Source organism: Culex pipiens, chromosome 2 (assembly GCF_016801865.2).
Source record: "Culex pipiens pallens isolate TS chromosome 2, TS_CPP_V2, whole genome shotgun sequence".
Taxonomy (NCBI): Eukaryota; Metazoa; Arthropoda; class Insecta; order Diptera; family Culicidae; genus Culex; species Culex pipiens.
Genome location: NC_068938.1, coordinates 58,089,636 through 58,115,083, shown reverse-complemented (window position 1 = coordinate 58,115,083; position 25,448 = coordinate 58,089,636). Strand labels below are relative to the sequence as shown.

The 25,448-nt window shown below is 36.5% G+C and overlaps 1 protein-coding gene and 1 long non-coding RNA gene across 3 annotated transcripts in view; one reads left to right on the top strand and one right to left on the bottom strand.

The window, feature by feature from the left end:
- LOC120430152 (uncharacterized) overlaps window positions 1-25,448 on the top strand; it is a 323,078-nt gene that overhangs the window by 171,740 nt on the left and 125,890 nt on the right. The gene's annotated exons all lie outside the window — the stretch shown is intronic.
- On the bottom strand, window positions 5,087-9,754 carry LOC120418643 (uncharacterized). The gene is made up of 3 exons (XR_005605606.2): window positions 9,327-9,754; window positions 9,195-9,264; window positions 5,087-9,134 (listed from the first exon to the last, which is right to left on the bottom strand). It is a non-coding gene; the product is annotated as an uncharacterized LOC120418643 (long non-coding RNA).

Below are 25,448 nucleotides of genomic sequence, written 5' to 3'. Positions count from 1 at the left end.
AAGACGAGACTCCCCTTCATGTATAACCCAGTTTCTGATGATTTTGTTTGGGTCCAAAGTAAACGGTGAGGAAATTTGAGCCAAAGTTGCTGGAAAGGAAACTGTTTGTGAATCGAGTCAGAGCGTGTTCGTAACGATGATTGACGCAGTTAGTATTTTGTGGTTGACTGAAAAAGAGCTCAATTGTTGGGTCACTTTAGTTAAAGTATACGTTTTTGTACATGTTTAAATAATCAGTAGGGTGACAATTGAAAAAAAAAATCGTCTTTAGGTATACCCCCTGGCTCGATTATATAGGTAAAATAAGTAAATGTGCCAATTTGAGCCAAACCAATTAAGGTTAAAAAGTCGCTATAGCTCGTTAAGTCCGTTAAGTCGTCTTAGACAAAGTTGTTTGTCATACAAAATTTCATAAGAATTTCACATTTGACAATGTTCCGACACATTTAACGTTACCATTTGGCGAAAGTATGATTTTTTTTTTCATTTCCTCATACATGTTTTCGATATTTTTTCCATGCAAACTTCAACGATAAATAGCGACCCTTAAACCTTAACCAATTAGCATAGCATAGCATTGGTGTCTACCCGTAGATGCTACTTCGTTATTGACCAGGAGCTCCAAAAATTGCTCCGTGGACCACAGATGAAAAGTAGGAACCAATCATCACCCCTTCGCAATTTTCAAAGGCCTCTATCATGCTGATTAATACCGACGCCGGCCACGACCAGTGGTAAGACACGGGGAAGTGGATGGGAATGTTAGCCGATAATTGAGTGATGGAGACCGCTAAATCGGTTGCGTCTCCGACAAAGTATTACATGAGTTTTGAGGGATTAGTACGATGGGTATGAGGTCAGGATTCACTGTGGTAGGTGATGCGACCAAAAGCAATTTGTTTATCGGTTGAAATTTTAAAAGTCTTAGGCAGCCGGCTGCGGAAAGATACACAATTGAATATTTAAAAACCCGAATAAACCTGCAAGGCGTGCGCCCTGCTCCACCGTCCAAAATCGACTCAGATCCTTAAACCTTAACCAATTTGGCAAAAAATTGGCACAATTACTAATTTTAAACAAAAGAATCGAGCCAGGGGGATTTTCCCCAATTTTTCTTGTCACCCTAGTATTCAGTAATGAATGTTAATTTTTATTTGAAGTATCTTGCATCTAAACAATCAGAATGTTTGAGAAACAATTTGAATGAAACTTTCAGCGATTGATGATATGAAATCATGACAAATATGAACCTTCTACGACATAGGGAAGTGTGGTGAACGGGCATTCAAGCTTGAGGCCCAAAATCATTGAAAATTAAACTTAAATTTGATAGCATTTTCGTACAACATAAAGAAATCACTTCTCATTAATGTAATTGAAAGGTCAACTCCAACACTTTTAATGTTTATGGCACATTTTGAGCCTAAAATTGTGTTCTGCAACCTCATTTTAGTCAAATTTGAAGAGTTGATTGCCTTATAATTTACCAAATGAATTTTCTCAATATTCCATCACCGCCATTTTGGCCGCCATCTTGGATTTTAAAATTATATTGACTTAAGTTAAGGGGTCATACTTAAGCTCGACAATCAAAAATAAGACGAAGAAAAGAATCTGGTTTCGGTTTTCCGAAGTGAATTTTTTCTCAGGCTTTCGAAAATCGAATCTGTATCGGGACCATCATAAACCACGTGGAAACTTTAGGGGGGGAGGGGGAAAGGCGATTGTCCAAGATCCATACAAAGACAATTGTCCACGAGGGAGGGGGGGGGGGGTTTGAGATTCCCAAAAAAATGTTCACGTGGTTTATGGATGGTACCATCCTAAATTATCTTATTTGGGTAATTCTTTTCCAACTCACACGAAATCGGGAAAAGTTGCCCCGACCTCTCTTCGATTTGCGTGAAACTTTGTCCTTAGGGGTAACTTTTGTCCCTGATCACGAATCCAAGGTCCGATTTTTGATATCTCGTGACGGAGGGGCAGTACGACCCCTTCCATTTTTGAACATGCGAAAAAAGAGGTGTTTTTCAATCATTTGCGGCCTGAAACGGTGATGAGATAGAAATTTGGTGTCAAAGGGACTTTTATGTAAAATTAGGCGCCCGATTTGATGGCATACTCAGAATTGCGAAAAAACGTATTTTTCATCAAAAAACACTAAAAAAGTTCTAAAATATCTGACGTTTTCCGTTACTGAATTAAACAAATTTTTGGAACATTTAATTTTATGGGATGTTTAATGTACTTTTCGAATCTACATTAACCCAGAAGGGTCATTTTTTCATCAAAACAAAAAAAATCATTTTAAAATTTCGTGTTTTTTCTAACTTTGCAGGGATATTTTTAGAGTGTAACAATGTTGTACAAAGTTGTAGAGCAGACAATTACAAAAAATTTGATATTCAAGCATAAGGGTTTGCTTATAAACATCACAAGTTATCGCGATTTTACGAAAACAAGTTTTGAAAAAATTGGTCGTCATTGATCATGGCCGTTCATGGTCACCAGCGACAGACACGGACGACGAAACAAAGAGAAACGCAAAAAGTTACTTTTTCAAAACTTTTTTTCGTAAAATCGCGATAACTCGTGATATTTTTAATCAAACCCGTTATGTTTATGCATCATTTTTTTGTAATTGACTGCTTTACTACTTTGTACAACATTGTTACACTCTAAAAAATAACCCTGCAATGTTAGAAAAAACACGAGTTTAAAAATGAAAAATTTTGTTCTAAATGAAAAAATGACCCTCCTAGGTAGATTCGAAAAGTACATTAAATTTCTCTTAAAATAACAAGTTCCAACATTTTTTACAGTCGAGTAACGGAAAATGGCAGAGTTTTTAAAACTTTTTTCGTGTTTTTTCGATGAAAAAAAGGTTTTTTCGAAATTCTGAGTACGTCATCAATCGGGCGCACAATTTTACATAAAAGTCCCTTTGACACGAAATTTCTATCTCATCACCGTTTCAGGCTGCAAATTATTGAAAAACACCTCTTTTTTCGCATGTTCAAAAATGGAAGGGATCGTTCCGCACCTCCGTCCGAGATATCAAAAATCGGACCTCGGATTCGTGATCAGGGACAAAAATTCCCCTTAGGATAATGTTTCACTAAATCGAAGAGGGGTCGGGGCAACTTTTCCCGATTTCGTGTGAGTTGGTAGAGAATTACCCATAGCCTATATCTCAGGAATGATCCAACCAAATATCTTTGAATTGTTGGAAACAGATTTAAAATACAAAGTAACCATTTTTGTAAATTTGGAGGGTTTAGTTTTGGAAAGTTTAATATTGCCTCTTTTATGATGTAATTTTATCTCAATTTTGACTGAAAAAGTGACAATACACCAGAAATTTGGTAAAATTACACATTTTCAGAGGTACAGTTATACATTTTTTCTGACATACAAATGTACTTCTTTCCTGACGTAATATAGCAATGATTTTTTTTTCGAAATTGAAGTTGTTACGGTTTTTATTGGTTTTAAATCCAGAACAAAATGGAATCCTGAACAATTTTTCATGTGGTTTCAGAATTGTAGAAATAATCTAAGCTGATTTAGGTTAGACAAAATCGCGAAATTTTAAGATATTTGAAGAAAAACATATGAACTCAAAACAACATCGAAATTTTCAGTGCTTGTTTTACTTAGGAAAAAAACTAAGCGTCTCTAATCGTGAATCTCCAACAGCAGAGAATAATTTAGCAGATTTTGTTGGTGAAAGTTGATGTTTTTCTTGAATTTATTTTTATAAATGAAATTTAACCCTCTACAACCTAACCCCGCCTTTAGACGGGCTTCGATCTAAAAAATCGCTAAAAATCATTTTTCCAACCGATTTTTGATCTTTAAAAAGCATTGTAAAGAAGAACTCTTAAAATTTTAGAAAATTTCAGGGTTGGAAGTATGCAGTAATTTTTGTAGTGTCCCAGACTATGCCTCTTCGCATTTTTTTGCAATTTAAATGATGATGGTGCCATTCTGTAGCAGAAAATGTGAAAAACATGCAAAAAATTGAAAAAGTGGCTGTAAACACGTGAAAAAATAAGATGAGCAAAATGTAATTATTTTAGGTGGTAGAATAGGCCAAATACTAACAAAAATAAACATAAAATAAACAAGATAAATGCAAATTAAAATACTAAAATTAAAAAAAGAAAAACATAAAACAAGAGAAGTAAAGTTTTTTGTAGAACAAAAGTTGCTCAAAATGACCTCCTAAACAAGAAAAAATGAAAAATTTCGAAAGAAAAAATTTGGGCAGTAGAGGGTTAAACATAATCATCGAACGTTTCCTAAAACTTTGCTATGTTTAATATATTAAATTCGGAATCCACCATTATGCTGCTGACTCTTGGACCAGATATCACCACAACCATTCGGTTGTCCAGATTTTGAGACAGTTGAGAACAGGAAAACTTTTGTCATATCTGTAACCAACTTGTACATTCCATCTTCTGGTTCCATTTTACCTTCAAAACCACCTCGGAGGATGATTTTGACCTTTGTCATTGTTCACTCGATGGCAACACATTTTAAATAACTTTGGAAATCGTGTATAGAACTGGGTTGTTACTTTCACGAAAAAAAATATGTGTGTAGTTTTAACAGAAAACATAAAAAAATCATATCTCAAATTGAGTGCTGACGTTTAATAAAAAAAACTATTCTAACAGTGCAATTTTCATAACCTTCCTTTACGACTGAAATTCCACCTAAAAAAATCACAGAGGAAACCCCTTCCAACAAATGACAAAAGGAAGTTACGACCGGTCGGAACGGTGAAAGCCCGAAACGTGGTCTTCCCCCAGAATGAGGCCGGCAAATACTGGCCAGTGTCATAAAGGGAAACATTGTACCTGAAGTTTACAGTGCAACCCCATTGCTTCAAAAGCGATGGTAAAACTGGAAGAAAGCTCTAAATGCTGAAAAGCTTTGCCTCAGGATTACGACGACGATCGGGGACAACGGGTAGGCGGTTTTCGAGGCTCTCTTTTTTGTCGAGTTTGTTGAAATTCACAGTAAGAAATATACTTTATTGTAGTTTTTTATTTGTTTAATTTTTTCTGCAAAAAAGTTTTCATCTTCTTTATGTAAATAAAACTAAAAATTTTAGGAAATTTTTCATTTTAAAGAAATAGCCTTGACTATTTTCCTTTAAATTTCACAAGAAAGATCTGCAAATGAAACAACATGCAAAGTGGAAAAGGACAACGTCAATGGTGTAAGGTTCCATTGCTCGGGTTTTTATGAATAGAACATTCGTGAAAGGGTTTCCTCTCGTAAGTTATCACCTTTTGGCATCGAGGGGAGACTCTGGCTAGATTGTTTGCTTGTTTTGTTAACACGTGATGTGTATGCTATGTGCAGCAATTTGTGTTAGAAATTGGTGTAGGATTAAAAACGACACATTATTTTTTTTATTTTTTTTATTGTAGCTAAGTAGGACAATTAAACAAAGAACTTGAAATTTTCAAGATATTTTAATTTGATGAAATTCTTTTAATATTATGTTTAAAGCTTTTTCAACTTTATTTAAAAACAAACAACCACGTTTCACAAGAACTCCAACATTTTCGATGTTAAAATGTTACACTGCCATCCAGTCCCTGTAAATTTGATCAAGTAGAAGTTTATCTACTCGACCAACTATAAAAAAGCAAGACCTTCAACATAACCTCTAAGAAACTTTCCTGATGAGGTTCATCTCCCCTCACCCTATTCCTCGATAATGATGTTTCCAATTTTCCCTGTTTACATATTTTTAAAGAAAACCTTTCGTCTATCGCTTCGAGGCCTTATCTCTTCACCTTCCCCTCGAAAAAAAAAAGTCAGAAAAAAAGATCGTGAAATTCCTTCCGACTATTCCTGCACGAGCTCAATGTGTCTCCCTCACTCCGGTTCTGCTCCGGTAAGTTGATTACGGTAACTTTTACACAATTTGATCAGGACCAAAAGACGTTGTGTTGCAAAGAAGCAACAGAAAGAAGAAAAACTCTAGTCCAAGCCAGAGGGCGACGATGTACCATTCGGGAGGGGAAAATTTACCTGACTTTCCTTGCCCAAACGACAACGAGAATGACAAAAACGAGCCCCCAAAATGATGTTTACTAAATCGGTTTATAAAATTTCCTTTGTGACGGAAACTTTTTTTTATGAGCGTGGGATAGGTCCACCGTATCGTCGTCACCTTGCGCGCAAACGAGTGGTTGAGGCCTTAAGGTTAAGGGCTGCCTGGGGTTGCTCGTGAAACAGGTAAAGTGGACTAACCATAAGCTTAAATTAGGTTCATCAACAGAGTGGGGTGGTTTCGTGGCGCTTGTCGCTCAAGTCGTTAACAAATCTGATGAGCTTGGAGTGGAGATTAGCAGCTTGAGGGCGAGCAAGTTTTGGACGAAAAAAGCCCTTCTTAAAAGAAACCTTGGTTATCCATGTTGATACAACATAAAAATTTTATGCTGAATTTTTCAAAATAATAACATTATGAAAAGAAATAAATATGAAAACCTTCACCAATTAAACATGAGACGCATGAATATAACTTTTTTATATACTTAAGTTTCTGCTCCTAATATTACTCAACTGGGTTAAAATTTAGCGTTAATTTTTGAGAATCATTTCGAATAAAAATCCAATGGACGGACACTTTTTGAATAAAGGTTCTATTCTTAATATTTTTCAAATAACCGTACGCAAAATTAATTTATGTAATTCATTATGATCTTCTTTACCTTTTATTGTCATTTTCGAATGACGAATCGCCTTACCTTTCATCGCCAAAAATAACAGTACTGAAAAGTACTTTTCATTATCCACAGGTATTAAAAATATTTGCAAAAAAGAAGGAGGAAAAAAATGCTATCAAATCATTAAATATTTTGAAAAGAAGAAAAAAAACTATGAAATCATGTTCAGAAATTAAATTATGTATTTTTCATTTAAGAGCGAGTTTTTCACCAATGTGTAACAGGTCGTATCGAGGTGCTCCGATTTGGATGAAACTTTCAGCGTTTGTTTTTCTATACATGAGATGAACTCATGCCAAATATGAGCCCTCTACGACAAAGGGAAGTGGGGTAAAACGGGCTTTGAAGTTTGAGGTCCAAAAAACCTAAAAAATCTTAAAATTGCTCGCATTTCCGTAAAACTTCATCAATTCCAACTCTCTTAGATGCATTCGAAAGGTCTTTTGAAACACTTCAAAATGTGCCATAGACATCCAGGATTGGTTCGACTTTTTCTCTTAGCTTTTGCAAATTACTGTCAAAAATGGATTTTTTTAAACCCTTAATATCTTTTTGCAACAGCCTCCAACACCCATACTCCCATAGGTCAAAAGATAGGTAATTATATGGACTATAAGCCTACCGAAATAACTTTTTGGCCAATCGCAGTTTTTCTCATAGTTTTTCGATTTTTCTAGAACAAACATTTTACAACGTTAGTTTTTGCCCTCTAGGCCGCCATAGCGGCACTTTTTGGTCTCAATTTTGTCATATTCGGAATCCTCGGACAATTTCACGTAAGTTAGAAGTATTGGAGTTGTAAATTTGATTGGAAAAATTGTTATTTAGAATTAATTAAAATATTTTTTAACAATTTGTTGGATTAGGGGTAAAACAGGTTTTCGCCTACTTGATACAGCATTTGACGTATTGATCACAGGGTAAATAAGAACTATTTCTTTTTCAAAAATGTTTTATTTAATTATATTTTATATAATTATTTAATTTGCAATGATTCAAAATGAAACTTTTGTTATCTGCTCCAATAATAGTATATTATGCAACAAGTTGCAAAAAGAAGATTTTTTATGCACGAGTCGTACATTTTTCCAACGAGATTTACAAGTTTTGCTTAAAGTTGCTTACAACATTATGTGCAATTCTGAAAACGCTTTTCGACTGGAATTTTATGTCAAGCATCCATGTGTAACGCTTAACCTTTTCACAACGTACCAGGAGCGTTACATTGCGCAATCCCTGGACGATCCAATTGATTTGAAACACCTTTTTATGCTTAGCCTGCAAACAACTTTAGCGCCACTCCAAAAGTTGGAGGTTGTTTGTGGATTTTAATCAGGGAAGCCCGACCTGAAGCTCTTGATCTCAAGGCGAGTTTTAGTGTAATCTAAACCGAACCAAAAGATCCCAAAAATTTACTCAAGGTCAACAACATTTACGAACTCTTTCATCTCAGTCTTTAAAACAAACGAACGCATTAGTTAGAGTGCATTCTAATCCAAAATTTATTAAGAAAAACAAAGTTCATTACGAAACGAAAGAAGGTATATTTAAGTTAAACGCGTGCAGAATTAATCCTCGTTTTTGCAACGCAAAATCCGAAAAAGACCCGGGGTTTTTATTTGTGGTTGTAAATGAGTTCAAACTAATACTAAGGGGGGGTTTAGATCTTAAATCTAGCAAAAACTATTCCCTATTGTCGTGCACTGTACTTTACCCTACTAATCTGGAACCAGCAACTGCTTGCAGGTGTTCTTGAACGGCGTGAAGATTCTCCTAGGTCCGGACCTACTGCGACGATCAGCGATCAAACAGCTCCGGTGCATTCGCGCAACCCTACCGCACTCTAGCGGCGGCTAGCAGTACTCCACCGTGGACACGTGGCACAGCGATCGGCGTCGACACGTTCTTCGCCGCGCTTTGGGCTTCCAGCCCCCAAGCGGCGTCTAGCGGAACCAACGTTTACACGTGGCCGTCGCAAGGCGACGTTCTTGATGGGGACGCTCGGTCCAACGTTGTTTCGAATCCGTGGAGACGGATGGTACTGCTGCTGTCAGGCTTTTGTCTCGTTCCTCGCACTTCCTTCGGTCGGGCAAGCGAGGTTAGAATCGGCTGGGCAGCCGGCGAGCTTTTGGCGTGCTCGAAAGCTCGGAACTTCCTCCAAGCTCTGGGATTGCTTCGAAAAGGACGTGTGGGGTCAACTGGGTGGGCGGAGTAGATGCGTGTCCGAGTCGTTGGAGTTGACTAAGGCGGTTGAAACGGTTCGTCACGACCCCGTCGTGGTTTTCATCCACCAGTCTGACCAACGAAGCTTTCCCAGCGTCGAACGACGAAATGTACGGCTTTTCTGCCCCGAGACTTGCACCCACGTTATTGGGCAACCTATAACGTGGCCAAAAGTTGCATTTCTGCCTAATCTCACGATCTGTAGTTAGATCTTACCTGACACGTGCAAAGGGTTCGCATAACCTTTGCTTGTTCTGGGGGAAACTATTCTTCAAAGCTTTGATTGCTAGAAAGTAAGTGCTTTTGTAATTTGCGAAGCTTTACAAAATCGTTGCCCTGTGCACTTACTGCTTTTCCAGAAAAAGTATCACAATCACCAGAACTAATTCCACTTTAAACTTTTCACCGAAATTAAACTGTTCGAAAAAAGCAAAACCGTTTCGTAAAAGCACTCCAACTAAAGTGAAGCGTCGGTTTTTCGACTCAGCTTTATAGAGTTCCTCGAGCCGTGATAATTGTACCTAGTTGACCTTGAATCAACCAATCAGAACCTTTTGCGACGCAGGAAATTAAAACACACGAACACGGTTTTAATTTCAATTGCAGATATCATTTCAATCTCGTCGTGATATCAAAAGTAGATCAAAGCAGTGGTATACTACATGTGTATGTGCACACAATCAAATCAAAAGGGTTCAGTTGTTTGCAGTCTACTTGCAGGCGCATTATTTTTATATCGTTTTACAGTATGTGACACATGAAATGTTACACATGTGTTAAGTAATTTTACCGTTCAATACAAAAAATATTAAAAAATGTTACTTTTCGATACAAGTGTTGAAAAGTTCATCTTTTCAGTACCCATTTCAGTGCTGAAAAGTTCTACTCTTCAGCACTGGTATTGAAAGGTATTTAGTTTCTATTCTGATGTTTTTGGTAGGGAAAAGTAGGCCGTTTCGTTTCTCCAGAAGGACAGGAAAAGCTAACACTTTTACAGCGGAATAACGAAATAGTAGTTTTTGCAACAAGTTGCACAAAAAGGATTTTTTCAGCACGAGTCGTACATTTATCCAACGAGGTTCACCGAGTTGGATAAATACGACGAGTGTTGAAAAAATCAAGTTTTGCAACGAGTTCCATACAATATTTTTTGCAATTCCGAAAAACACCCATTGAGTGAAATTTTAAGTAAAATTTTCATGTATTTTTCCAATAAATCGTTTAAATAAAAAAAATGTTGAAAAGTGTTACTTTTCGAAACAAGTGCTGAAAAGTTCAACTTTTCAGCACTCATTTCAGTGCTGAAAAGTAGAACTTTTCAGCATTTATTTTGAAAAGTGTTGCTATTCGATTCTGATATTTTTGGTAGGAAAAAGTAGGCCGTTTCATTTCTTCAGAAGGACAGGAAAAGTTGACAGTTTCACAGCGGAATTGCAAAAAATATTTTTTGATATATATTGCAATGTATTTAGAACCTTAAAAATCAAGCCTAAAATATAAAAATGACAAAAAAGCAGAAAATTTCACCAAATTTTCTTTTTTAATTCAATGTTTTTGAATTCAATTCAAAAAATTCGAACAATAAATCGACATTTTTGAGAAATTTAATCTTTAAACATCGTCAAAATAAACTGAAAAAAATTTGGTAAGCCTTTCGGAAATACTTATTACACGGGTGTTTTTCCTTCATTAAAATTTTAGAATTAAAAAAAAAACATTTTCCGAAAATTGCATAATCTTTGAAAAATATTTGCAACGGTCTTATCAAAAATTGCATATAACAAACGATGAATTTTATCAACAGAAATTGCATTTTTTTTGTATTTGCAATAATGATTGTGCATCGATGAATAATATTAAAAATTTGTTTGTTTTTCTGATTTTCGAAATATTTTATTTCTCAGCATATTTTGAGTCATATTAAGTTCAATTGCAAAAGATGTTTTTCAGTCCCCAAAAATAAATTTGAAAAATCGAAAATTTGAAAACATAGTAACATAACTTCCAGTGACAAATAAAACAAATTAATAAAATTGTTGAAATTTGTTTCGAGTACATACCTTTTTTTCCGACACAGGACAAATTTTTTTTTTGTTGTATTTGTACTCGCAATAAAAGATTTTTTCAGTTTTTACTGAGCGCTCCTTTCGTTTTACTTTTTACCTTAACTTTACCTTTCATAAGTTTATTTTAAATTGAGGTGTAACAACCTTAGCAATTCATTTTCTCTGATCATTTAATTTCAAATACTTTTAAATACTAAATAAAGGCGTTTAACTCACTCTAGATCCTAAATAAAAATCAAATTAAAAAAAAAATTTTAAATTTCAAAGTAATGAATGAAATTCAGAATAACTGAATGCTTTCCAAATCATCATTGTCCAAGCAAAACGGCAACAAATTTCATCACAGATCCCATCCAATTTTGACGGTCAATTTTCTGATAATTTGCATCCGAGAGATCCTGCTGGTCTGTCGAGAGCATAACAAAATATTCAATGGAATAAAAGGAACCAAAAAAAAAAGGCAAAGACCAAAATCAATATAAATTCCAGCCTTCACGGCGTGTGACAGCCCGCCCTGACAAGGAGTCAGCCAAGTGAAAGCAACGGAACAAAGTTGATTACTTGGAATCAACATAAAAAGTGCCACAACCACCCCCACCAGCTCCTCTCATGGAAGATTAATATTCGCAAATATTCGTCGCCTCTGCCCACTTACCAGCCAGAACCCACCACAACCCTCGCCACCTTTGATCAGTGACTGTGCTGTCAAAAGCTGCGGGGGCGTGTTGTGTCATGCTGTGACGGGTTTTGGTGGGATTCGTCGTCGGTTTTTTTTTCAATCTCAACTTCACTTCATCACGAACGCGCCACACACGCTCACGCAGAAGGCTGATGTGGGGTAAAAAAGGCCAATATCCCTTGTCAGCAACGAGCTTTGAAAGTTCATCGAGAGAGAGAGAGAGAAAAAAAAAACACAACGTTAAATGCTTATCTTGTGTTCCAAGCCTTCAAAGCACGGAGAGTGAAAAGTTTGATGGAATGTTGTGGAATAATATGGTTGCGGAAGTGATGCCAACTGAAATTAGTAAATTTAAGATTTGAATAAGTAATTAAAGTGATATTGTTAAACATGTTTTTCTTTCAAACGTTGAAATTTCCATTTCAAAGGATATACAAGAAAAAATCTAGCAACACTGTAATCCGCGACGGTGTAATCTCGTTACATTTTTTTCCATTCAAAGTTTCAAGTGTGCTAATCTGCATGTAAAAATTGCAAAAAAAAAAAATCTCCCCCTCTTCCCGCCTCCAACAAGGGCATGTATTATTCGCGTCTGGGTGAAAATTTACACTTTGCAACTCACGCTGGGGCTACGGGTCCCAAATTTCCACTTGTCCCGAGTGTGTGAACGTGTGTGTTTGACGAGATGATGTGATGACGGGCCAATTTGATCACGGTGCAAAGATAAATGTGTGCACGAGCCCCCCGCCAGTATGACGTATCATTTATATTCTGACAGATTTGGACGAGAAGGATATTTTTTTGCTGTTGTTCTGGTGAGGGGTCGTTTTTACGTTGTTCAGTATAAAAAATTACAACTTAAAGCGGAGCCAGTGTTGTTATGAAAAATGTCCGTGATTTTATCATGAAATTGTTTTTATTCGCAATTATCAATAATCTTTGTGGGGGATTTCCTAGGACTATTATTTCATTTATTTTTTTTAGTGGGTTGAGAAATAGTGTTTCTTTCGTTGTGAAAACAATAGCATTTCGTGTTCTTTTGAGGTGATGAAATGGCCTGGTTTTTATAGCCAAAACAAAGCTGTTTAAAAATAGTTCATAAAGTCAAAATTTAAAAATCAAGAAGGTTCACAATATCATCTATACCAGTGTTTCTCAACCGATGAGAAATTCTCCCCTGGGTGGAAAATTTGGTCATTCTTGAGGGGGAATAAGAATGCAATAGAAATCCAATGCCTTTGCGCGTTTGCTAAAAAAATCCATATCTGACACTTGCTATAAAAGCATTGAATAGAGAAGGATTTATAAATACTGAAAATATTTTTTGTGGACATTTCTAAGCTTTTAAACAAAAGGGGTTAGGATATAAAATAGAAATTGTAAATTTAGATTTTATTTTAAACAACAGTGAATCATAATTTTAAGCATAGAATATTTATGAATAAAAATGGGTTTCATATAAAAAACATTAGCATTAATTCACACAGGAACAATTTATTTCCTTGTTCAGTTTATTTCACAAACTAAAAAAATCATGTTTATATATTTTTTATTTGCTTTTTAATGATAACTTTATTCTTATGGTGAACATTGCACCTTAGATTATGATATTTGTTTTTTTCTAAATTTAAGGGGGGGGGATGAAGGTTTTGAAAATTAATCAAGGGGGGAATGGAACGATAAAGGTTGAAAACCACTGATCTATACCTACATTATTACAGTTATGCTACTACCGATTTTTTGTAAAATATCAATGAATTTCTGAAAACAATTTTTCTCTGAAGTATTATTACTTTTTCAGATCTGTGGTCACACCCCTGGTTTTTTGATAAATTTTTAAAAAGCTAAATTATAATGTAGCGTTGGGAAACAAAGTAGCAAAACATTCGGGTCGTAGCTGCCACCAAGACATCTGACATTTATTTGATTTTCTTGTTTATTTTTTAAAATCAAATTTTGATTTTTTTTTCCGTGAAGAGCTTTGAAAGGAAATTCCACTTTCAAAAATCACACAAAAATAATTGCTTCAGTTATTTTAGCCTGTTTGATTTTTACACTGATATGCTTCTCCACACATTGTCACAAATTGAAAAAATAAACCTTGTGCTTCTTGAAGTGATCGAATAGGTTGACATTTCAATTTTAACTAGCCATTTCAATGCATTAAGAGGCAACAAAATAATCAAATTTAAGAAAAATGGCTTGCAGACATTATTTGATCAATATTGTTGGCTATTGAAGTAAGCATTAAACTGAAAACTGAAAAGTGAGCTTACGGTGTAAATTTGATTAAAAATCGGTCAGAAATTTCAAGGGTTTTAATCGTATTTCATACAATTTTATCAAAGTGAACTAGATCTCAATCATTTATGCCACTAAATTTGAACTGATTTCACAAATTCAGCTAATATTTATTTATTTTTCTGAAACCTGAGTAACTTATAAAGCACTGATGCGGAGTTGGTTTCTAACAACTCTGACTCCAACTCTAGCACCGGGTTTCAGCTCCAACCAACTTCGACTCAGACTCCAACCTTGCAACTCTAGCCGACTCCCACTCTGAAAAGAACTGCGTGAAAAATTAAGATGTTACCAACTCGAAAATGTCATGGAAATCAAAACTTGAACATGATCACAAAATAAAAAAAACTTCTGAAAAAGCTCCAACTGGGCAACAGAAATAAAAAATATAGTTCGTGAAACACACTTCTTTTCGATACAGTCCTTATTAGAAATATCTAAGAATTAAAATTTGATAGTTTGTTCTAATAACTCACTCACATTTTCCGTTAAAATTTGAATTATTTTTTGTTTAATTTAAATTCTCTTTACCTTTAAATTTGTCAAGCTTGTCGATTTTTTTAAGATTTTTGAAGTAAAAATATGAATATTGGATTTGCTTTGAAAAACTACTAGAAATCTCAAGAAATTTGATATAACGTTTCCTCCTAGACCCACCTTCACGTATGGGTAATTCTCTACCAACTCACACGAAATCAGGAAAAGTTGCCCCGACCCCTCTTCGATTTGCGTGAAACTTTGTCCTAAGGGGTAACTTTTGTCCCTGATCACGAATCCGAGGTCCGTTTTTTGATATCTCGTGACGGAGAGGCGGTACGACCCCTTCCATTTTTTAACATGCGAAAAAAGAGGTGTTTTTCAATAATTTGCAGCCTGAAATGGTGATGAGATAGAAATTTGGTGTCAAAGGGACTTTTATGTAAAATTGTACGCCCGATTTGATAGCGTACTCAGAATTCCGAAAAAACGTATTTTTCATCGAAAAAAACATTAAAAAAGTTTTAAAAATTCTCCCATTTTTCGTTACTCGACTGTAAAAAAATTTGGAACATGTCATTTTATGGGAAATTTAATGTAGGGGAAGGTGGGGCAAGACGACCATATGGGGCAAGAGGAACAATCGCTCGTACGGCCGTAATTTCTACAATTTTTATTATTTCCAGTATGAGGAATTGTTGCTAGCAATGCAATTAGCTGATTCTACTACCACATAACCGCCAAAACGACGTAAACGCCATGGAGCATAAGATTTAATGAAGTATTTTTACAAACCATTTTTTTCTTATAATATTTGGAAAGTACAAAATAAGGCTTAGGGTTCGTTTTAAGGCTCATTTTATCAAAATGCTATTTTTCCTAGATCAGTAGTGTCCCTACCAATGACTTGCACCTATTATAAAGTATGATTTAACTTTTGGTTATTTTTGTTGAGAGCTTTTAAAAAATCTTGTTCAGGTGGGGCAAGTGTACCATATGGATTTTTAGTATGGAAAAAATTACGAATTGCTGCAACAACATATTTTATTGGGAAATAAATACATACAAGTACTTAATAACTGATAAACAATTGTTAAAAAGATTGTCCATACAAAATATGGTGATATTATGAAAATTTCCTTTTTTCATCTAAGTAATTTTTGTTTTTTCGTAAAAACGATCAAATTTTTAGTAAAATAATGTTATTTAATCAAAAAATGAAAGAAACGTTTCAAATACATCCTAATCTGATGTATCTGAGTGATAACAGTTCAATTGTTAGCAAATTAACATGTTGTTTCATGCATTGTTCCTCTTGCTCCACTAGTTGAGTAGAACGTACGGAAAATCATTTTTTTTAAATCAATTTTTTGCATTATTCAATTCAATTCGGTTTTATTTCTGAATAATCCAAGTTACAATGAGTTCATTTAGGTACATAACAGAGTTTTGGTGTTCCTTTCAGCTGTGTTTTACATCGTAATTCAATCGAAAAATTATTACTTATAACTATGGAATAGACAAGAGTAAGAAAAAGTTTTCAAAAAACTTACAGAAAGTGATTTTTTGCATTTAAAAACAGGATTTTTAAAAAACTTGTTCGATCAAAGTCATAGTCAAGACCTGGAATAAGATGATTATTTAAAAATCCGACAGAATTTTAACGTTTTTAATGGGTTACAACGATCATTTCCTTAGCTTGTTACACTTGCCTCACATTCCCCTACTTTTCGAATCTACATTGACCCAGAAGGGTCATTTTTTCATTTAACGGTGCACATCAACCAGAGCTTTTGCACCCAGATTTTTGTTACAGACATTTTAGTATCTTCAAAACTACAGGTACTATCGAAATATTGTTTTATTCATCCCCTAAAGTACTGTCCACAAAGTAATTTACAACAAAGTTTGATTTGTTTTACAATCCCGTTATTGCAGGATTGGGTTCGTAAGATTGACAATTTTGGAATAAGAATACAACAACTTCCTTCGTTGCTGTGCACCCTTAAAACAAAAATTTTCATTTTAAAATTTCCTGTTTTTTCTAACTTTGCAGGGTTATTTTTTAAAGTGTAACAATGTTCTACAAAGTTGTAGAGCAGACAATTACAAAAATTTTAATATGTAGACATAAGGAGTTTGCTTAAAAACATTACGAGTTATCGCGATTCTACGAAAAAAAGTTTTGAAAAAGTTCCTACTTTTTGCGTTTCTCTTTGTTTCGTCGTCCGTGTCTGTCGCGGGTGACCATGAACGGCCATGATCAACGACGACCAACATTTTCAAAACTTTTTTTCGTATAATCGCGATAACAGGCTGCAAATTATTGAAAAACACCTCTTTTTTCGCATGTTAAAAAATGGAAGGGGTCGTACCGCCTCTCCGTCACGAGATATCAAAAAACGGACCTCGGATTCGTGATCAGGGACAAAAGTTACCCCTTAGGACAAAGTTTCACGCAAATCGAAGAGGGGTCGGGGCAACTGCTGTGTGAGTTGGCGGAGAATTACCCGTATACATATCGACTCAGAATCATGTTGAGCAAATGTCTGTGTGGATGTGTGTAGGTATGTGGACAAAATATTGTCACTCGGTTATCGCTGAACTGGCTGAACGCATTTTGACAATTTGGTCTTATTTGATCCGTCTTAGGTTCTTATAAGTCATGATTCAAAATCAGCAAGTTTAGTTATAGTTGAGTACTTCAAAAGTTATGCTTAAAAAACTATTAAGACTTAGTTCCGGAAGATTTTAGAAAGGGTGGTTTTTGTAAGAAAACCCGTCATCAACCACCTTCCGGTGGATTAAGTAACGATTTCAGTTTAAATTGAGGTAAATAACATCATAAAACAGGTTATATTCAACTTTCTAAATTAAAAAAAAAATCACTGTGTGGTTAAGAATTAAATTAGTTCATAATATGTGTAAAATTTTAGATGACTTTGACTCCGACTCTAGCTCTTCAAATTTAGCTGACTACGGTTCCGACTCTAACTCCACAGCGCTCCTTGTAAAGAAATGTTGAACTCATTTTAGTAACTGATTGATTTTACCGTTATGTGAATGTTTCCAAGGTTTGAAATCATGTTTGCCAAAGAAAATGAATAAATCAGTCATCAGGTCATGCATATTTTGAGCAGACCTAAAAAAAATCCTAAAATCATCCCAAAGCAATTCTTTTCATTGATTTCCACCTAAAACTCCCAACCGTATCAGCTGTGAAAACCCACAGTTGACAAAAAGTTTGCATGTCCCACACCCAAAAGCACTTTGCCCACACACACTTGCATCAACACTCAGCGAAGCGTCGCTGCATCGGGACGTTCTCCGCAAAACCACGGAATGAAAATAGCCCCGGCGGAACAAAATAAACACTGACCAAATCCCAGATTAGAGAGCGAGAGGACGATGGGGAGGGGGAGGGAGGAAACCCCGGAAAAACAACTCCGTCCTGGCCGCAGACTTCCAGAAACGACGACGACGACGATGGCCGATGGTGAAAAGTGTGGCCAACCGCACCGAAGGAAAACCGAAAAATTGGAGCTGAAAAAAAAACGGACTTTTCCAACGATGGTCGACCTTTTCCACTGCCGCTTGCTGGGGAATCCGATTCAATTATGTTTCGTGGGGTGGGAGTGGGGAAGGTGTTGAGGGTGGTGCCAAGTTCTGCCAGCTGGCGCCATTCGAGGGCACTTTGGTAGCAAGTGGGAGCTTTTATTTTCATTTGCACTTTTTTAACCCTCGGTCATCATTTAATTATCTGATTTTAAATTAAAACCATTTTCGAAAAAAAAGTTCAGAACACATTTCTAATTGAAATAATCTATTGAAAATTTTGAGAAGAGAAGTAGAAGTAGAAGTAGAAGTAGAAGTAGAAGTAGAAGTAGAAGTAGAAGTAAAAAAAATAGTTTCAAATATGCGCAGGAAATAATTGGGGAACAATACTTTATCCCCCTTTAAATTTCACATGAGTGTGGAAAAAAGAGAACATAATTAAGAGCAACAAAGAAATTTAAAGCCTCCCCCTGTCTGGCTTTCCACTCAGACACAGAACAAGTGGGAAAAGCACAACTCGTTTGACGCCAGCAACCCCTTTACGGCAGACAGCTTTAATAATTATGTGAGAGCTTATAAGCTTTGAGTGGTTTGACGCGAATGTGCAAAAAGTATTATGGAGTGTGGTAGAAAAGGGGGAAATGTGTTGGCTTTTCTCCTTCCAGGAAAATTGACGTGTTGTAATCGGCGATAATTTTTTGGGAAAACAAAGAATTTCAGGAAAAATTTTAATTTTAAACAATGTCTACCACAATTTTCATAATTTTTCATCATGTTTTTTTCATTTTTTTTTGTAAAGAGTTCAAATCCTCTATTTGAGTTTTAAAATCAAACACATTCTAAAACTACAATTTTAAAAGTTTATAGAGTGAAATATCAATTAAGTTGAGCTCTAATACCTTATATCATTACACCTGTTTGCTTTGGAAAACCTCCCCTTGAAAAGCTCTCTATCTCTCACACACAATTTCTGGGAAATCCCTCGCGCTTCTAATTAGCAATGAATAATTCAAAAACAGTGCGTGTTGTGTTGTGCGTGGACGACCATTCTCACGCAAGTGGCTCCAAAAACCACCCACCCACCGGTTTCGGTTGTGTGTAGCTGCCGGTCAAATTACTTTCCGTCTGCTGGGCCGGAGTAGCTAAACATTCTAATGAATTTCAATTAACTGACTGCCGCCAGGCCCGAGTTGTCAGCTGAAATGTTTGGAGAAGCGCGCTTCTATGGATGCAAGCCCATGCCGGAGCCCGATTGACGGTGGCGGATTACAAGTGAAATAATTTGCATATTTATTTGGGTCGGATTAGTGCTGAATTTTCACGGGCGGTGTCGGGTAGTTGCTGCATTTGTCTTTGCTGGATTAGGTGGAGGATTTTTGGATCTTGTTTTAGTTAAGGGATTAGGATTACAAATTATTTTAGCTTTTTCATAAAAGTGTGCACGAAAACCATTTTTAGCTCGTCAGCAAGGTCGTTGCAAATATTTGGCAAAGTTTATGTTGCCCCTTCAAAATCTGCCTCAGATGTAGGGGGCAAAAAATGATAAAAAAAAATCTAAATGTTAAAGGAATATAAATTTAAGCAACTGATAACAAACTAAAATATATTTTCCAGGGTTGAAGGTCATATTTAGGTAATTTTTCATCCGTCAAAAATCGAGCTATTGTACCTATGTTCCGCAAATTTTTTAAACAGACAAGAACACAATTTTTACATGTATTCTTCACTAGTAATCTGAATTTTACGAAAAAGTTTTTTGAAAAAGTAATGATTGTGACAATTTTTTCGAAGTTTTAACTCCCAATATGTTCAAACAACTTTTTCATACAACTTTTTCGTAAAATTCTGATAACACTGACCTACAAAAATGACAAACATTACTGCGCGGCTAAACTCGAGTTGGGTCTGCGCAGAAATTTTGTTGGTCGGTGTAATTCATAATTCATGAATTTTCCAAGCGTACTAAGAAACTTGTTCTACTGAAAATGACTATAAATCTCAACATAATTTTGAAGTAATTAGTTTTAACACTTAAAACTAATGTAAAAATGTCAAATGAATTGATAGTGCAGTCTGTTTTCCATTTAGAATACACAATATTTCTTAAACAAATATTTGTTATGCGAAATTTTCTGCTTTTTTTAATTTAAATTATTTCAAATTTGCAAAATTTTGCCTGAAAACCCAAAGTTTTTATTTCTTGTTAATTTAAGATAAGATACGAATAATTTTTCGAAAATTTCAATCATAAAATGTTTTATATTTGAAAACGTTGTAATTTTTCAAAATTTACTGTAAAATTTATTTTTAATACACAATTTTAACTTGCTTTTCAGGATATTTTATGTTATTTTCATTTTAAGTTTCTTTGCGATTTAGTTTTAATTTACAAATGATTTTATTTCTTTATAACAAATAACGTGGAAATATTGGAAAGTATTGCGTTCTTGTGTTATAATGTGTTTTGTGACTTTTTTTCAGTGGTTGATTTTAACTTATGTTTTAAAGCAGATCTCTAGGATTACGGTCATTCGATTTTTTTTTGTATTTTTTAATCCGACTGAAACTTTTTTGGTGCCTTCGGTATGCCCAAAGAAGCCATTTTGCATCATTAGTTTGTCCATATAATTTTCCATACAAATTTGGCAGCTGTCCATACAAAAATGATGTATGGAAATTCAAAAATCTGTATCTTTTGAAGGAATTTTTTGATCGATTTGGTGTCTTCGGCAAAGTTGTAGGTATGGATACGGACTACACTGGAAAAAAATGATACACGGTAAAAAAAATGTGGTGATTTTTTATTTAACTTTTTATCACTAAAACTTGATTTGCAAAAAAACTCTTTTTTTATTTTTTTTATTTTTTGATATGTTTTAGAGGACATAAAATGACAACTTTTCAGAAATTTCCTGGTTGTGTGTGTGTGTGTGTGTGTGTGTGTGTGTGTGTGTGTGTGTGTGTGTGTGTGTGTGTGGTCCAATCCAATACCCGCTAACCGGTAGCGAAATTATGGGAAAGTATAAATTATATCAGACTGTGTACATGCCGAATGCTGACACAACTTATCTCAGTCCCGGGTATTAGGTGGTGATAGCCCTCGCGCTGCTTCCAACGACCCATTTCAGAATGACAGAGCTCCTTGCGGTCCAATTACGAGGTCGCTGGGCATTGTTTGGCCCCGCCTAAACATAGAAGCTAGCATCTGAAGGAAACTCGATCTATATTTAGACTTCTAATCCCCTCAGGCAAATCAGGGATCAGCGCGTATTTAATAATATGAGAAGAAGAAATAACATGTTTCAACACTACGGATCAATTCACTGCTAGAGTGTAAACCTTCTGATGGCTGACTGCTTAGCGTCCCAGACCACCACCAATCCAAAGGTGTGAGTTCGAATCCCACCTGATTCATTTTAGTTTTTATTCATATTCAAATTCCTGATTCCAAAGTTCAAAGGTACCGACCGATATTTGATCCCTGAACCTTCTGCTTGGGAGACAGAAGCCGTAACCATTAAGCCACGGAGCCGGTTGAATGGGACGTGGTTCTCTGTATGGATTTTTGCGAGATGAGAGCAGAGGACAACAATCATCTCAACGTTTCCACTTTACCCGGGCTAACGACCGGCAGTTCCAGTTCACGATGATTTCCCTTCATATGTTAAAAACCACTTATGATTTTGGAACATATTCCGTTTGTCAACGTTTCCTGTCATCACTGGCGGGAAAAATCTACTTGGAATCAGCTGTGCAGACCTCATGTGTGACAGGAATGCAGGTTGAGCGACTCCCACGGGCAACTTTTCAGAAATTTCCTGGTTGTGCCAAAAATCATTGACCGAGTTATGAATTTTTTGAATCAATACTGATTTTTTCAAAAAATCGAAATATTGGTCGCAAAAATTTTTTAACTTCATTTTTCGATGTAAAATCAAATTTGCAATCAAAAAGTACATTATTGACATTTTGATAAAGTGCACCGTTTTCAAGTTAAATCCATTTTTAGGTGACTTTTTTGAAAATAATTGCAGTTTTTCATTTTTTTAAATTAGTGCACATGTTTGCCCACTTTTGAAAAAAATATTTTTGAAAAGCTGAGAAAATTCTCTATATTTTGCTTCTTCGGACTTTGTTGATACGACCCTTAGTTGCTGAAATATTGCCATGCAAAGGTTTAAAAACAGGAAAATTGATGTTTTCTAAGTCTCACCCAAACAACTCACCATTTTCTAATGTCGATATCTCAGCAACTAATGGTCCGATATTCAATGTTGAAATATGAAACATTCGTGAAATTTTCCGATTTTTTCGAAAAAAATATTCGAAATTTTTTTAAACCAAGACTAACATTTCAAAAGGGCCAAACATTCAATAGTACGCCCTTTTTCGAAAAAAATCAGTATTGATTAAAAAATGCATAACTCTGTCAAAGATTTTCTGCACAACCAGGAAATTTTCGAAAAGTAAGGAGCGGCTGTGGCTGAATGGTTACGGTGTTCGCTTTGTAAACGAATGGTTCTGGGTTCGATTCCCATCTGCTCCTATCGAGAAAGTTAAGGACATAGAAATACTTGAAATGCTGAATATGAACGAAAAATTAAAGTCGCTTGTGGCGGGGTTCGAACCCCCGTCCTTTGGATTAGTAAGCAAAAATGCTAACCACTAGGCCATGGCGACTTGGTGAACCTAGACTGGAATTAGGAATACTGTTACAACCAACCCGCAACGCCTTTCGAGGTGTATCCTAGGGTTCTACCTCTCCTACTAACATTGAGTCCAAAACCTCCCTACAAACATTTATACCACTAAGGTGACGTAGGGGTCCTTGCGCACTTTAGATAGGTGTTTACTAACGATCCTCCCCTTCCCTGAGGATAGCTTGGACCCGGCCTGGACCCTCTTAAGCCCTGGGCTGTATTACACACTCATCAAAAGATGAAGACATGGTATCTCCCGTGTTGGATTATTGTTCCGGATGAGGGTCTAATACAACCACACCAAACAGTGGGATAAGCGTTGTGGAGCCTTCCGGCGGTGGGGCGTCCTCCAAAATGCTAATGCTAATGCTAATGCTAACCAGGAAATTTTCGAAAAGTTGGCATTTTATGTCCTCTAAAACATATCAAAAAATAAAAAAAATTAAAAATAGTGTTTTTTTGCAAATCAAGTTTTAGTGACAAAAAGTTGAATAAAAAATCACCAATTTTTTTTTACCGTGTATCATTTTTTTCAGTGTAGTCCATATCCATACCTAAAACTTTGCCCAAGACACCAAATCGATCAAAAAATTCCTTCAAAAGATACAGATTTTTGAATTTTCATACATCATTTTTGTATGGCCAGCTGCCAAATTTGTATGGAAAATTATATGGACAAACTAATGATCCAAAATGGCTTCTTTGGGCATATCGAAGACACCAAAAAAGTTTCAGTCGGATTAAAAAATACAAAAAAAAAAATAGCATGACCGAAATCTTAGAGAACTGCTCTGAAGCAAATCTAGTCGTGGAATCGGATTCTGAGTCAGTAGTTTTGCCTGAAGGTACGAAAAAAATTGTTAAATTATATCCTAATGACCGAAGCAACTAAAAATGACATTCAATATTATTAGTTGGCCATGTTGGATTTCATTTGGAACTAATATGAAAAAAGGAGATTCAAATCTTATTTGAAAATTTGTGTTCTGTTATTTTTTTCAGCCAAAAATGTGGAACAAGAACCAAACATTTTAGCCGCTCCAGTTGTTATCTCTTACGCCTTAAAAAGTATTAATCGTAAATGTGAGAAATTAAGAATTCAATTCAATTCGGTTTTATTTGTGAATAATCAAGTTACAATGAGTTCATTTAGGTACATAACAGAGTTTTGGTGTTCCTTTCAGCTGTGTTTTACATCATAATTCAATCGAAAAATTATTACTTATAACTATGGAATAGACAAGAGTAAGAAAAAGTTTTCAAAAAACTTACAGAAAGTGCAATGGGAAAAGGATAGATAAAGAGAAAGCTTAAAACTAGATCACAGACAAAAATAATCAATTATAGATGTGCTTGATCATCAGCTCCCCGAGGGCCAGAAATTGCTCTGCCTTGTTACGGCAGCTCCGAAACCGCGTCATCATCTCCCCCGCGAGAGCAAAGAACTCCGGCAGGGTAAAGAGATCTTCCCCGGTGACTCCTTGCTGGGCCGCATCGCCGCTACCGGCAGCGACCACGCTGGCAAACGACCGCCCCCATCCAGGAGGGATCGCTGGGTTGTCCGCTGGAACCGTACGCTGCCCAACTGCAGGAACGGCTGTGCTCGTACTTCGCTGAGGAGAGTGGGACGCTGCTGCTTTCTTCTTCCTCTTTTCCTGCTCCTCGAGGTAAGACTTGCGCGCGACGCATCCGCGGTAGTTACCGGTATGGTTGCCGTCACAGTTCGCGCACTTTACGCGCGGCTTAGTTTGTTCTGCGTTTTCCCCCAAGTCCGCCTTTCGTGGCAGTGCGCACGCCTCCGAGAGGTGTGACTCACCGAACTTTACGCAGCGGGGCCGGAGGTTGCAGTTCCGCGAGCCGTGGCCGAATTTCTGGCAACGGTGGCATTGCGCTACGTCTGTCGGGTTCTTGGTGTAAAACCGCCAGTTTACCCAAAAACCGTCCAACGTCTTAGTCCGCCGCAGATCTTGGATCTTGACGGTGCCGCGGTCGAAGTACAACAGGTACAGGGTGTGTGTACCTGTGACTGTTGTCTTTCGCGAGAGCACTTTTATCTCCCGTGGCTTTATTCCGGCGTTCGTGAGGTGTCGCTTCAGGTCGGCGATCGGACGGTCTTGGTAACCCTGCAAGACGACCTTAACAGGGGGTTTCTCTGGGTCGTATGTGTAGAAGTTGAAGTTGCTACGCTTCAGTTCTTCAAGCACCAGGTCGAAATCTTTTCTGTTCAGTGTGATCACTTGCACTGCCGACTTACCGATTTTCAGACAATATCCGAGGCCTTCCAGCAACTCGTCAACATCGTCCGCCAACGTGTCCAAAACAAAAATTGGAGGTGGTCTTCGTTCCGTTGGAGAATTGTTCTTTTTTGACGTCGGTACTTTTTTCCGTGCACGACCATCATCGTCGTCGTCGTCGTCGGTAGTGCTGCTACCGTCGGTGTTGTTGTTGTTTTCTTCGTCGTCGCTCAGCATCTGGAACTCGTTCCTGATGGGGATGTTGGCGGATGTTGATGTGCCACTGGTTGTGGCACCGGAAGTACCGGAACGGGTTCGCACTGGTGATCTCGGAACATATCCGGGATGTAGTAACTTTTTGTCGATTCCTTCGCTCCCCTGCGCGATGGCGGTCGACACGGCGTTGGTTTGTTTACCCTTTTGCACACGGCCGGTAGACGAACTTCGCGGGTTTTTCG